This window comes from Ornithorhynchus anatinus, chromosome X5, assembly GCF_004115215.2.
Source record: "Ornithorhynchus anatinus isolate Pmale09 chromosome X5, mOrnAna1.pri.v4, whole genome shotgun sequence".
NCBI lineage: Eukaryota > Metazoa > Chordata > Mammalia > Monotremata > Ornithorhynchidae > Ornithorhynchus > Ornithorhynchus anatinus.
In genome coordinates this window covers 40,755,147-40,768,855 of record NC_041753.1, presented here as the reverse complement: position 1 = coordinate 40,768,855, position 13,709 = coordinate 40,755,147, and the positions used below count along the sequence as shown (strand labels likewise).

General features: G+C 43.0%; 1 long non-coding RNA gene and 1 other non-coding gene across 3 annotated transcripts in view; both read left to right on the top strand.

Moving 5' to 3' along the window:
• The window catches only part of LOC114807903, an 87,547-nt gene that overhangs the window by 59,079 nt on the left and 14,759 nt on the right, over positions 1 to 13,709 (top strand). For both annotated transcript variants that reach the window (XR_003755915.2, XR_005659654.1), the window contains exon 2: positions 10,835 to 10,882. This is a non-coding gene — a long non-coding RNA (uncharacterized LOC114807903). The remainder of the gene's footprint in view (positions 1 to 10,834; positions 10,883 to 13,709) is intronic.
• LOC114808588 lies at positions 4,591 to 4,728 on the top strand. Its single transcript, XR_003756434.1, has one exon. It is a non-coding gene; the product is annotated as a small nucleolar RNA SNORA7 (small nucleolar RNA).

The following is a 13,709-nucleotide window of genomic DNA, read 5'->3' as shown; positions in this document are numbered from 1 at the left end:
CACTGCAACTTTTTGGAAGATAAATAGGAATACCAAAGTGACAGGCAGATCAGTCTTACTGTTTTTCTGAAAAGGGCCTCAGACTTATTGGAACAAGAAAAGTCATTCACATTATAAGGGGACCTCGAGGGAATCAGTGATCACTCAAATGATCTTCATTTTGACCTTTATGGTGCTGAGACCAGACTATTGAATGCTTACTGTGTGCAGAGCACTGTACTAAATGCTTGGAAAAGTACAATGTAATAAGTTGCTCAAACTACAAGAGGTGACAGAACCATGGACCTTAGCATGTGCAGATGTTGAGAGAGGTCACGGGGAAAGAAGGAAAGAGAAGATAGAAGCTGACAGAGGGGTAACAAATATAAAGCAGAGACATATCAGTGCAGACATGCTGGACACAAAATTGAAAAGCAGCAGCAGTAGGATATACAGAGCTAGAAAAAAGGGACATGTAAATAGGATGTCACTGTGGCCTACATGTGACCTGGGGCCTTGAGCCATTCATGTCAGTGTCCCTCTGGGGGGAGCCAAAGGCCTGTAAAGAAACAGTGCCTCATGTTGTCAGTTTTTTTGCTGTTTTTTAATAGTTCTTGTTAAGCCAGCCACTGTACTCAGCATCATGGTAGATACAAGATATTCGGTTAAACACTGCCCTGTCCCATATAAGGCTCACAGTTAAATTGGGGGAGGATTTAATCCCCGTTTTACAGAGGAGATAACTAAGGACCAGAGAAGTTGTGATTTGTCCAAGCTCACACAGCAGATGTGGCAGAACTGTGATTAGAACCCAGGTCTTCTAACTTCCAGGCCCATGATATTTCCATAGGCCACACTGCTTCTCTGTCATGTCTCCTCTGCCACCAACATGAAATGTGTAACTCTAGAAATATTGTCCAGATCCCAGGTAGTATGGCTGGGACTGATGCACTGGAAATGTTCATTGATGTCCTCTTCTCCCCCTCTTCTCCCCCACTCTGATTCTCTCCCACCTTGGACCCTGCCCCACCCTGGCAGTGGCTTTAAGAAGGTAGCAGCAGCCAGTGAGTATAGTCATCTCTGGCACTGGACTTTTTTATGGCATTTAAGTGCTTACTATGGCTCAAACACTGCTCAAAGTGTGGGGATAAATACAAGTTAATTAGGTTGGTCACAATCCCTGTCCCAGGTGGGGCTCACAATCTAAATGGGAGGGAGAACAGGAGAACTGTGGTCCAGAGAAGTCAAGTGACTTGCCCAAAGTCACACAGCAAGCAATTGGCAGACCCAGAATTAGAACTCAGGTCCTCTGACTCCCAGGCCATGCTCTTTCCACTAGGCCATGCTGCTTTCAGAGCTGGTAGGTGGCCCTTCTGGGGATTATGGAAAGAGGAAATAGTACCTCAATCTCATCTATCTCGCCACTGACCTCTTGCCCACATCCTGCTCTGGCCTAGAACTCTCTCCCTCCTCATATCTGACAGACAATTACTCTTCCTCACTTCAAAGCCTTATTGAAGGTATATTTCCTCCAAGAAGCCTTCCCTGATTAAGTCCTCTTTTCCTTTTTTTCCACTCCCTTCTGCATCACCCTGACTTTTGTTCCCTTTATTCATCACCCCCCCCCCCCTCAGCCCCACAGCATTTAGGTACATATCCATAATTTATTTATTTTAATATCTGTCTCTCCCTCTAGGCTGAAAGCTCATTGTGGATGGAATATATTTGTTATGTTGTTATATTGTACTCTCCCAAGAGCTTAGAACAGTGCTCTGCACACAGTAAGTGCTCAGTAAATATGATTGACTGACTTGTAATGGGACCTCCAGAAAATCGGTTCCATTGCCTCCACACTAATTTGCTGCCATCTGTTACTTTCATTTGTTGCTGTGGCTTTTGTTCATCCTCTACCCGGCTTCTTTGAGTTCTCACTGCAGCCACCACCACCAAGGCCACAAGAGGAACATTTGTCTGTCTTGCTGGACTCCTGGAAAACCTAGGAGCCACAATGCTCCATGGATGGAGCATCTAGTCATGCTGCTTTAAAGGCATAAACATTTCTATCACTTTGCAGAATGAGTCAGCTATGTGGTCTAGTGGATAGTGCATGGATCTGGGAGTCAGAAGGACCTAATTCCAGTTCCACCACTTGTCCGCTGTGTGACCTCGGGCAAGTCACTTCCTTTCTCTGTGCCTCAGTTACCTCATCTGTGGGACATGGACTATGTCCAATCTGATTGGCTTGTATCCTCCCCAGTGCTTAGAACAGTGTCTGGTACATAATGCTTAACAAATACCTAACAAACAACAAAGTTTGCTTTTTGTTGTTTACTTAACAAAAAAGTCCTAAAAGTCACTGAAATAGTCTTTGTTCTTCAGCTTAGTACAAAACAAATGAAAATGATTCTGTAGGACCTTTGAGGAAAAGGATTGAAGTGTGAGCCCGAAGAACCTGAGGAGAGAAGACTAAATGAGCCCTCTTCCTCTAGATTTTGTCTGGCTGCTTCCTAGGAGTAAATCAGGCAGAATTAAAAGCTACATATAGCTCTAAAGGCACAAATAGGCTTTAGTGCAGTTTCTATTGCACTTGGATCCCTTGAATCTGTGCTATGTGAAACAATAGGAGCAAAAACCAGTTTTAGCGATGTGCTATACACATGAACATCTTTAGTTAACTGGATGTGTTGTTGGGATGCTGAAAACTTTCTCTCCAGTGCTGGAATAACCTCTTCTTGGGAAAGGAATCTTAGGAGAATTGTTTTAATTCTCCCTATAGCACTACAGCAAAATGTTTCATGTCTTTATGCTTTTATGGTTTCCTTTCCATATCACCGTTAGCCCTTTTCAAAGGACCATAATGTGCCCCCTCTGAATTGATCAACTGCATTTATTGAGCATATACTGCCTGCAGAGCATCATACTAAGTGCTCTACGGGTGGGTGGCAAGACCAGGCTAAGGCCAGAGAAACAGTGTGGCTTAATGGAAAGAGCACAGGCCTGGGAATCAGAGGACCTGGGTTGTAATCCCAGTTCTGCCATTTACTGCCTTTGAGACCTCAAGAATTTCATTTCTCTGTGCCTTGGTTTCCTCATCTCTAAAATGGTGATTATATAGTGTCCCCCCTCCAAGTTAGACTGTGAGCTCCATGTGGGACAGGGGCAGTGTCCAAACTGATTATCTTATATCTACCTGAGCACTTAGTATAGTGCTTGATACATAGTAAGTGCTTAACAAATATTATTATATTATCATTATATTAAGGTCCTGAAAGGTGGTGACAGTTACACTGAGTGATAGAGGACAACCTCCACCCTTTCCCACTTAATCTGAAATGTAGCCAAAAGGAGGCCATCTTATTGGCTGCCTAGAGTGCTAGACTGCTGACAAAGCTTTTCTTCCTCCTTCAGCTGCCTAACACTTTGGACAACCCTTATAGCATCCCTCTTGCCTCTCTTGAAATTGAAGTTATTGTATTGTTCCTTCTAGGCACTGACTAGTCCTTACTTGGAAAAAAAATTCATTTTTTTCTCATTAGGATCCTCTGTTGTGTTCAATTTAAGTATTTGGACCAGGAAGTGAAGGTGGTTCAAATGACAGAATTTTATTGCTTTGATTTTAAGACTTGTACCAAGTTGTTTTCTGGGAAGTGTCCTTGCAACTATATCAAACTGTTTCTCTTTTAGGGAATTTAAACAGGAGGGGCCAAGATCAGGCCCTCCTATCCTTCCAGGTTGGCATCACCACTAACACACCAGTGCTATATAGGACATTATTTTTTTTTTAACATTTACATGCCATTTATTTCATCAGTGCTCAGAAGAAAAAAAACAAATCAAAATATAAGTACTGACTGATTTAAAAAAAAAAAAAGACTTTCCACTGAGTACTCTGCTGTTCTGCTCTAAATATTTAAATATTTCCATCAATCACTACAAGTTGAGGCAATAAATATAGTTGACAGCACAAATCATTCTAATTCAGGGGGAAATGAATGCAGGATTACTAATCCCTATTTAATTCTGTAATTCATGACTCAGCCTCATATGTGTTTCAAATGTGGTTGATTCAGTTCCAAGTATTTCTTAACAGTGATCATGAAATATATTGCCAGCCCATTAGGAAAATAGCTAGTGATCAACTTCTTTGCAAGGCCAAAAAAGAATTTTGTTGTTTTGTATTTTCCTTAAGCTGCTATGAAGAACTGTCTATTACGAAAATAAGTTTCACAGGAACTCAATTTCAAAGATAGTCCTGCAGTTCATGGTTTTATTACTATATTAACATTTGTTTAGTACCAACAATAAAGTAGGCATTGCACCAGAATCCTTCTCTATTACATTGGCAACTAAAACCAGTAAGTACCTACCTATAAGGACCAGAATAAAGAGCTTGTGTGGCCTGTCTCAGTTCCTGCCTTGGCCCAGCACTGGACCCTACCAGTACTAGCCCAAACTGACCTAGGCAGGTCATCCTCCAAGGCCCTACTGAGTTTAATTTGTGGGGGTAAGCAATACGAGTGCAAATTGGATTAAGGATGTGCCTGGGCATCTCTATCTGATCACCCTCTACCCAGTTGAAGGGGTTGATTTACAACCCACTAATGAACCACATCCCTCTCAAGGTTGCACCTGGAGAGTTTCCAGTACTCTACCAGTCTCGACTATGGGAGGGAAGGTCAAACAGAAGCATAACCCTTCCATTCCTAGCTAGGGCAGTGGCTAACGAGTGGAAGGCAATCTGCTACAAGTCAAAACTCACCTGTGCTGGGCAGCAGTAGCACAGGAGAGAGTTGAGGGCGGAGACTCAAGTTTACTGCACAGAAGGAGGCAATGGTAAACCACTTCTGGATTTTTACCAAGAAAATTCTATAGACACTACCAGAATGATTGATGATGGAGGTGGGGTGTTGCAGGAGATGTGTTCATGAAGTCGCTATGGGTCAGAGATGACTCAACAGCATAAGGCAAGACAATAAGCCACATGCTTTGATTGGTTCCTGCAAATGAGATCTGATGCGTTTAGAACCTCTGCCAATCATATGATGCAATCTAACCCAGATGGGGGAGGAGGATCTGAGTCATTGCCAGAATTAACATCTACATAGCTCCAGTTCATTAGGCGGGGTGGGGTGGAGGGGAGTACTCCTTTCGTCTGGCAGCTAAGCTTTGTGGAACCATTTTGTGGTCATCCAACCCCGAGGGCTCAGGTATCACATAAATCCACTGACTTTCTTGAGCCCATGGAAGCTCTACCTGTCTTATATGCTGCGTGGTTCCCAACAATGATCCTCCTGTAAACTATAAGCTCCTTGTGGTCAGGGATAGCACCTACTAACTTCATAATATTGTGCTTAATAAAGGGCTCTACACGCAGTAAGCACTCAGAAAGTACTAGTGATTGATTAACTATACTCAGTGGAATTTTGATAATACTCTTATATGGCTGGCTAGCTCTAAAGCTCATATCCCCAAGACGTCACAAAATACTGGCAGGGGCAAGGAACATGCAAATTTATTCCATTTTAAAAGTCTTTCTCTAGTCTTTCTTTCTGGGAGACTTCTACTTTACCTTTTTAGACCTTATTTGGAACCTATCATTTGAGGTAGGTACCTAAACAATGCAATGTTCAATTTTTTAAATGGTGGAAGGAAATAGATGTTAAATAGGGTTAAATTTAATTGTTTGAGTGGTGGTGGTGCTTTATGGAGAATGATTGCAGGTTGGGGCTATTTGATTTTGGGGCTATTTCTATCTGCTTATTGGTGCATACTGCTTTATTAAAGAACCTTATTATTAGTTATTAACAAATTCCCTAATAATACCAGTGGAAAAATAAAACTTGAAATCAGTCAGAATAAATATGTACCACGAATTATGTCCCCTATTTTCCAGGAATTAATATGTATGAATAAATAGTTTTATTCAGGGCCTAGTTTGCATAAGCATAACTTTTGTGGGTGTGAGAAATAAACACTACACTGGTTAAAACATTCTAAAACAGGGTTAAGCTTGGGGCATGAGTATTTTGGAAATGTGTTAGGGAGTAGAGGATAGTGTGTGCTACTCACTTTGTTGTTCCTCTATCTTACTTGATAGGCTGGTCAAAAATACAGCTTTGCCTCTAAGGTTCCTGCAGGCTGTTTTCAACAGCTGGTGGAACTGGGCTGATTGACTCTGGCTTTCAGTAACAAAGCTGCAGGGAATCACCACTAGGCATCTAACTACCAATACAGGTGGAGTTTGGAGTGGTAGGATCTCAGATACTGGTTTGAAGACCTAAGGAAAAACAAATCACAGCTGCAAAGCAAAACTACCTTCCTAATGTAAACAAATGTAGCCTATTACAAGGCAGCACATGCAGAAAAGCTGTTAAAACATGTGCTCATATCAATCAGTAGTATTTATTGAGCACTTACTGTGGGCAGAGTAAAATTCAACAGAGTTTGTAGACAATATTCTCTGCCCACAAGGAGCTTACTCTCTAGAGAGGGAGGCAGTCATAACTATAAAGTATGGATTTGTACATAAGTGCTGTGTGGCTGAGGGTGGGGTGAATATCAAGTGCTTAAAGGGTACAGATCTGAGTGCACAGGCAATGCAGATGAGAGAGGGGATAGGGAAAAAGAGGGTTTAATCAGGGAAGGCCTCTTGGAGGAGCTATGATTTTAATAAAGGTTTGAAGGTGGGGAAAGTGGTTTTCTGTCATATATGGAGTTGGAGGGAGTTCCAGGTCAGAGGAAAGACATGGGCAAGGGGTCAGCACCAAGATAGATGAGATCAAGGTACAGTGAGTCAAGCTGGCATTAGAGGAGCATTGTGTGTGGACTTGGTTGCAGTAGGAAATCAGTAAGATAAGGTAGAAAAGAGCGAGCTGATTAAGTGCTTTAAAACCAATGGTAAGGAGTTTGTAGAGGTTAATGAGCAACCACTGGAGGTTCTTGATGAGTGGGGAGACATTGTGTTTTTAGGAAAGTGATCTAGGAAGCAGAGTGAAGGTTGTACTGAATTGGAGAGGGACAAGAAGTATGGAGGTCAGCAAGGAAGCTGATGTAGAGGTCAAGGTGAGATAAAAGTGCTTGAATAATCATAGTAGCAGTTCAGATGGAGAGAAAAGGCAGATTTTAGCAGTGTCAGGAAGGTAGAACTGACAGGATTTGGTGATGGATTGAATATGTGTGCTGTGGGAGAGATGAGCCAGTCAGTACCTATTGAGTATTGTGTGCAGAGCACTGTACTAAGCACTTGGGAGAGTACAACAGAGTTAGTAGATATTTTCCATACCCACAGCAAGCTTACAGTCTAGAGGGAGAGACAGACACTTTAATAATAATTGTGGTATTTGTTAAGCTTACTATGTGCCAAGCACTGTACAAAGTACTAGGGTTGGTACAAGGTAATCAGATCCCACATGGGTCTCACAGTCTAAATAGGAGGGAGAAGAGGTATTTATTAAATCCCTGTTTTTCAGTTGAGGGAACTGAGGCATAGAGAAGTGAAGTGACTTGCTTAAGGTCACAGCAGAAAAGTGGCAGAGCCAAGATTAGAACCCAGGTCCTCTGACTCCCAGGTATATGTGCTTTCTACTAGGCCATGCTGCTTCCCTACTAGGCTACACTGCTTACTTATAAATAAATAATTTACAGAAATGTACACATGTGCTGTGGGACTGAGGGTGAGGTGAATACCATATGCCCAAAAGATACATAGACAAGAACATAGATGACTCAAAAGAGAGCCAAATTAGGAAAGACCTCTTGGAGGAGATCCAACCTAAATAGGCTATGAATGTGGGGAAGAGTGATGGTCTGGCTTATATAGAGGGGGAGGGAGTTCCAGGCCAGAGAGAGGATGTGGGAAAGGGGTCAGTGGTGAGACAGCTGAGACTGAAGCACAGAGAACAAGCTGGTGCTAAAGGAGCAAAGTGTGTGGGCTGTGATGGACTATAGTAGGAGATCAGTGAAGTAAGGTTGGAGGGAGTGAGCTGAGTGAGTGTTTTAAAGCTGATGGTAAGGAGTTTCTGTTTGAGTCAAGGATAATGCCAAAATTATGGGCTTGTGAGCTAGGGAGGATGATGGTGTTGTCCACAGTTATGGGAAAGTCACTGGGAGGACAGGGTTTGAGTGGGAAGATGAGGAGTTTTGTCTTAGACATGTTTAACATGAGGTGTTGGCGGGACATCTAAGTAGAGAGGCCTCAAAGGTCAGGGAAAAATCTTTGGAGGTCTCTCAATCATGTTAGGAAGTCAGTGAACCCCACTAGATGTTGCTTCCGCTCCAAACAACCGATACTCTGGATAAGCTCAACTGTCAGTCACAATTGGCACCTGTTATGTTTACTTGATAGTCAACCTCCCAGGTGCAATTTTTAAGTCACTCCACCTCTATCCATGCCCCTCTGTCCCCTTAATTTAAAAAAGTGTATTTATATGGTTTTTTTGTATTCTTTTATTGGGATCAGTGAGCAGGGAGCCAGATGCCAGACTCACAACCCCCATCCCTTGCTCCCTTAAGGAAGCAAGTCTAAAAGCAATTGAGAATGGCAGAGGAAAGACCAGAGATGACAGGGGATGCTCCCAACTGCAGACAAAACTGCTGAAATGCAAGCTCCATGAGGGCAGGGATAATAATAATTGTGGTATTTGTTAAACACAATGTGCCAGGCACTGTGCAAAGTGCTGGGGTGGATTGGGGTGCAAATTGGGTTGGACACAGTCCCTATCCCACATGGGGCTCACAGTCTTAATCCTCATTTTACAGAGGAAGGAACTGAAGCACAGAGAAATGAAATGACTATATCAAAGCCACACAACAGACAAGGGGCAAAGCTGGGATTAGACCTCATGACCTTTCGACTCCCAGGTCCATGCTCTATCTGCTATGCCATGCTGATTGTGTCTTCTAACTCTTTTTAGGACATTGCTCTGCATAGACTAAAGTGCTCAATAAATTCTACTGAATGATTAGCTCTCTGACTCCCAAAGCAGAGATGGTCTGGGTGTGTGGCTGGGATGCATGACCACTCAGGAGAGGGCTGAGAGGAGCATCATAGGAGTGGACCTGGTTCTTCCCCTTTTTCCTCCCCACTGAACAGGGATGGACATGCTCTTCTTACCAATCAAGAAATGGTATTTATTGAACACTTTGTGCTGAGCACTGTATTCAGCACTTGGGAGAGTACAATACAACAGATTTGGTAGGCACGATCCCTGCCCACATAGAGTTTAGAGCCAACATTCCCCAGGGCTGGAAGATAGAAATAAAGACTAGCCTCCTTCCCCTAGATGCAGTTTCATAGTCCTTCTGCTCAGGGAGCCAGAGTATCAAGGAGTGGGTCCAGAAATGAGTAAGCAGTGTGGCCTAGTGGGAAGAGCACTGACCTGGGAGTCAGGGGACCTGGGTTCTAATCCTAACTCTGCCACTTATCTGTGTGACCTTAGGTAAGTCACTTCACTTCTCTAGACCTCTATTACCTCATCTGTAAAATGGAGATTAAGACTGGAAGCCCCATGTGGGACATGGACCTGATTAGCTTGCATCTACCCCAGTGCTTAAGGTCTGCCACTACGTAAGTGCTTAAGAAGTACCATTTTAAAAAAACTGGATGGAGGAAGTGAGGGGAAGAAACTGGGGGAAGATTGGATTCTTTGTTTCATCTCTATACCAATTCCAGAGCCGGAAGGGATGAGGACCACAGATGGCAATCAGGCTCTGCTTCCTGGCTTCTGCTATCCCTCTCCCAACCTTAAATCAATGGAAGACAAAACAGGCATTAAAAAATATTTCATTATTAATTACATGAAATATATGAAATGCATTCTATACATATATTAATGAAGTAGAAAGAAAAGATAATGATACAAAAACTGGCATTTTAGTGAATTAAACCAGCAACAAATATGCCCATGAACCTGAATAAAAGTAAATTGACTCCTCTCTTTGCTCTCATATTGGAAACACCTTTTGTCCTCCCCACCTACTAGTCCACTTAGCTGATGGTTAAATAGGACCTCATGGAGTCTCCAATAGTTTCAGTGTAATCAGGTATGACACAGTCCCTGACCCACATGGGGCTCACAGTCTAAGAGACAGGGAGAACAGGTGCTGCCATGAAATTCCAAAAGGTGAATTGTCTACATGAGACAACTGGAGACAATGTATTCCAAAAATGGAATAAAGGACACACACAAAAAAGACCCCCATTGTTGGGCAAGGCAAAGGCCACACCTCTGAGACAACTGGGACTTTAGAAAAGATGAAAAAATATGTGCAGGGGAGAGTGGGGGTCAAAAGACATGAGATGACAAAGACTTGCCTCTCTGGTAGTGGATAATGCAACAGGACACTATGTCAACATGGTCAAGTTTGGGAGAGGGTCTTGGAGGATGAGTGGAGACTCACCGAAGAATGAAACAACCTAAGAGACTTAAGAGGACCCAGTGCGAGGGTGAGAGGTTTTATTAAAGTTTCAGAAGGTCACAGAGTGGTGGGAGAGCCCAAGAGACATTCAGAAGGAAGGTGATGAGCAGGAAGAGTGATGCCAGGAGATTTCAAGAAAGGAAGAAAATAGGCTTTAAGGAAAACAAGGGATAGCAATAGACAGGGACAACAAGAACTGGAAAAAATTAATGACCTCAAGAAACCACTGAGGGAGGAGGGATGAGAATAAAAGAAGGTTAAGAGCAGAAAGGGATGGGCAGGCAAAGTATATGGGGTTACCATTAAATTTTTAGACTGCACCCAAAGGAGAGAGGGAGAAAGTGGCACTAAGAACAAGGACAGAGAGATGAAGAATGACAGGAAATGGGTCCTGGGAATGATTACTGACTCTTATAAAAAGCTATTTATTTTTTTAAAGGAGGCTGGAGAAGCACTGTGAGCTGTGGTGGACAATCACTTGCTGAAGGTAAATTTGAATGAACAGATGAAGCAACATAAAGGAAAAATTGCAAAGGGAGAGGAGGCTAGAGTCATGGGAGTACTGGAACAAAGGAGCACTACAGACAGGAATGGACTGATGGCTGAACTCTATGAATTATGCATGGATGTGCTGGGCAAGGCACTAGTTAAATTTTTTAATGAAAGGTAGAGGGAGGGCAATTGATAGTATTTGAGTGCTCACTATGCGCAAAGCACTGTACTAAGCGCTTGGGAGGGTACAGTACAGCAGAGTTGGCAGTCACGTTCTCTGCCCACAATGAGCTTACAGCCTACAGAACAAAAGGGTGAAACAATGGGGCAAAGCACCCTCACCCTGCTGTATCTTGGCTCTGTCCCTTCTCAGCTGTGTGACTGTGGGCAAGTCACTTAACTTCTCTTAACTTAACTTAGGGAAGCAGCGTGGCTCAGTGGAAAGAGCATGGGCTTTGGAGTCAGAGGTCATGAGTTCGAATCCCAGCTCTGCCACCTGTCAGCTGTGTGACTGTGGGCAAGTCACTTAACTTCTCTGTGCCTCAGTTACCTCATCTGTAAAATGGGGATTAAGACTGTGAGCCCCACGTGGGACAACCTGATTCCCCTGTGTCTACCCCAGCGCTTAGAACAGTGCTCTGCACATAGTAAGCGCTTAACAAATACCAACATTTATTTTTATTTATTCTCTGTGCCTCAGTTACCTCCTCTGTAAAATGGGGATTAAGACTGTGAGCCTCACGAGGGACAACTTGATTACTCTGTATCTACCTCAGCACTTAGAACAGTGCTCTGCGCATAGTAATCACTTAACAAATACCAACATTATTATTATAAGAATCAATTGATCCATAGTATTTATGGAGCACTTACTATCTGCAGAGAACTGCACTAAGCTCTTGAAAGAGTACGATGCAATAGAGTTGATAGACACATTCCTGGTGGACACAATGCCTGCCCTTAATGAGTTTTCAATCTGGTGGGGGGAACAGACATTAAATTACAGAGAGAGGACAAACAGAGTATGAGGATATGTCTATCAGTACTGTGCGGCTGGCGTGAGTATCAAAGTGCTTAAGGGGTATAGACCCAAATGTGTAGGTGGCACAAAAGAAAGCTCATATAGTTGTGAAAATGAGGGATGAGTCAGAGAAGGCTTCTTGGAGGTGTGATTTTTTTTTAAGTAAGACTTTGGAGATGAGAAGCAAAGAGGAGTACATACAGAATTTGAAACTGCTCATTCTGTTCAATACCAATTAGGAGATAGTGTTGGTATTTGTTAAGCGCTTACTATGTGCAGAGCACTGTTCTAAGCGCTGGGGTAATTACAGGGTAATCAGGTTGTCCCCCGTGAGGCTCACAGTCTTCATCCCCATTTTCCAGATGAGGTAACTGAGGCACAGAGAAGTGAAGTGACTTGCCCACACTCACACAGCTGACAAGTGGCAGAGGCGGAATTCGAACCCATGACCTCTGACTCCCAAGCCCGGGCTCTTTCCACTGAGCCACGCTGCTTCTCTGATCTATGTGGGTAAGCTATTAAGGAGATTGGAAGTTGCGACAGGTGAAATGTTGCATGGGTTTTTCAGAAGGGCAATAAAAGGAAGAAGGATGGTAGACTTGCCTGGTACATATGAATTCTTTTCTAACATAAGCAATAGAGGCTAGGATGGTGCCTAAGTGCATCAGAAGATACCCAGACATCCCAAATGTCCCCAAGGGGAAAGGATGGATTGAAGAGGAGATAGACTTGAGAGGGAGGAAAGGCAGGGTGCCCCTTGTACCGTACTTCTATATGCTTGGGCAAAAGATCCTTATCTGTGAGCATGCAGTGCTGCCATAAACGCTGTCACGTGGTGGTGAAGTTGGAAGGGTAAGATGTCAGTTGAAGCTAATGATGAAGGTCCAAATAACATCACTAAGGAGACAGGAGAACAAGAAATGATGTGCACACTGAGTTTTTATGAAGCTACTTATTAGTGATCTATTAATCAGTGGTATTTGAGTGCGTACTATATGCGGAGCACTATACTAAGTGGTGGGAAAGAATACACAGGTGGAAATTAGCTATGGACCTTGTCCGTCAAAGGGCTGACAATCTCTGAAGGGCAAAGATTATGAAAAGAAAAATATCTAAGACAAGCTGAGAGAGGTGGCAACCCCTAGAGTGGTGGATGGACTAAAAATAGAAGGACCAGTTAAAGGCTTAAAATTCTCTTTTGGGTGATGAAATATTGATGGGTAGGAAAACTGGGGGAGGCCCACAAAAGAATAAAACAATGGGACCCGTGGAAAAATGAGATCGATCAAGTAGATTTTCATCCCAATGTTTTTATACATTAGTTCTATATGGAGAGTGCCTGAGACTCTTATCACATCTATTTAAGGCTTTTTATGCCCTGTGGGGACATGAAATTGACAGTATGAAAGAAGAAATTATTTACTTGGATGTGAAGGCCACGTGTTGGGAATGATCGATCTGGATTTAAGGTTTGACACTTTATGCCTTTTTAATTGCAAGAAACAGTAATGGAGGCAGAGTGGAGGTGGAGTTTTCAAGTACACCTCTCTCCTGCAGTTAGAAGAGCAGTGGGAAAGGCTTTTCTGTCTTGAAAAGGAAAATGGGAAGAGGAATCCTGTCACCAAATCCTGTTTTACCTTCACAACATTGCTAAAATCTGCACTTTCCTCTCCCTCCAAACTGCTACCATGCTGATCCAAGCACTTATGCTGTCCCACCAAGATTACTGCATCTGCCTCCTTACTGTCCTCCCTGTCTCTACCCCCTACAGTCCGTACTTCACTCTGCTGCATGGATCATT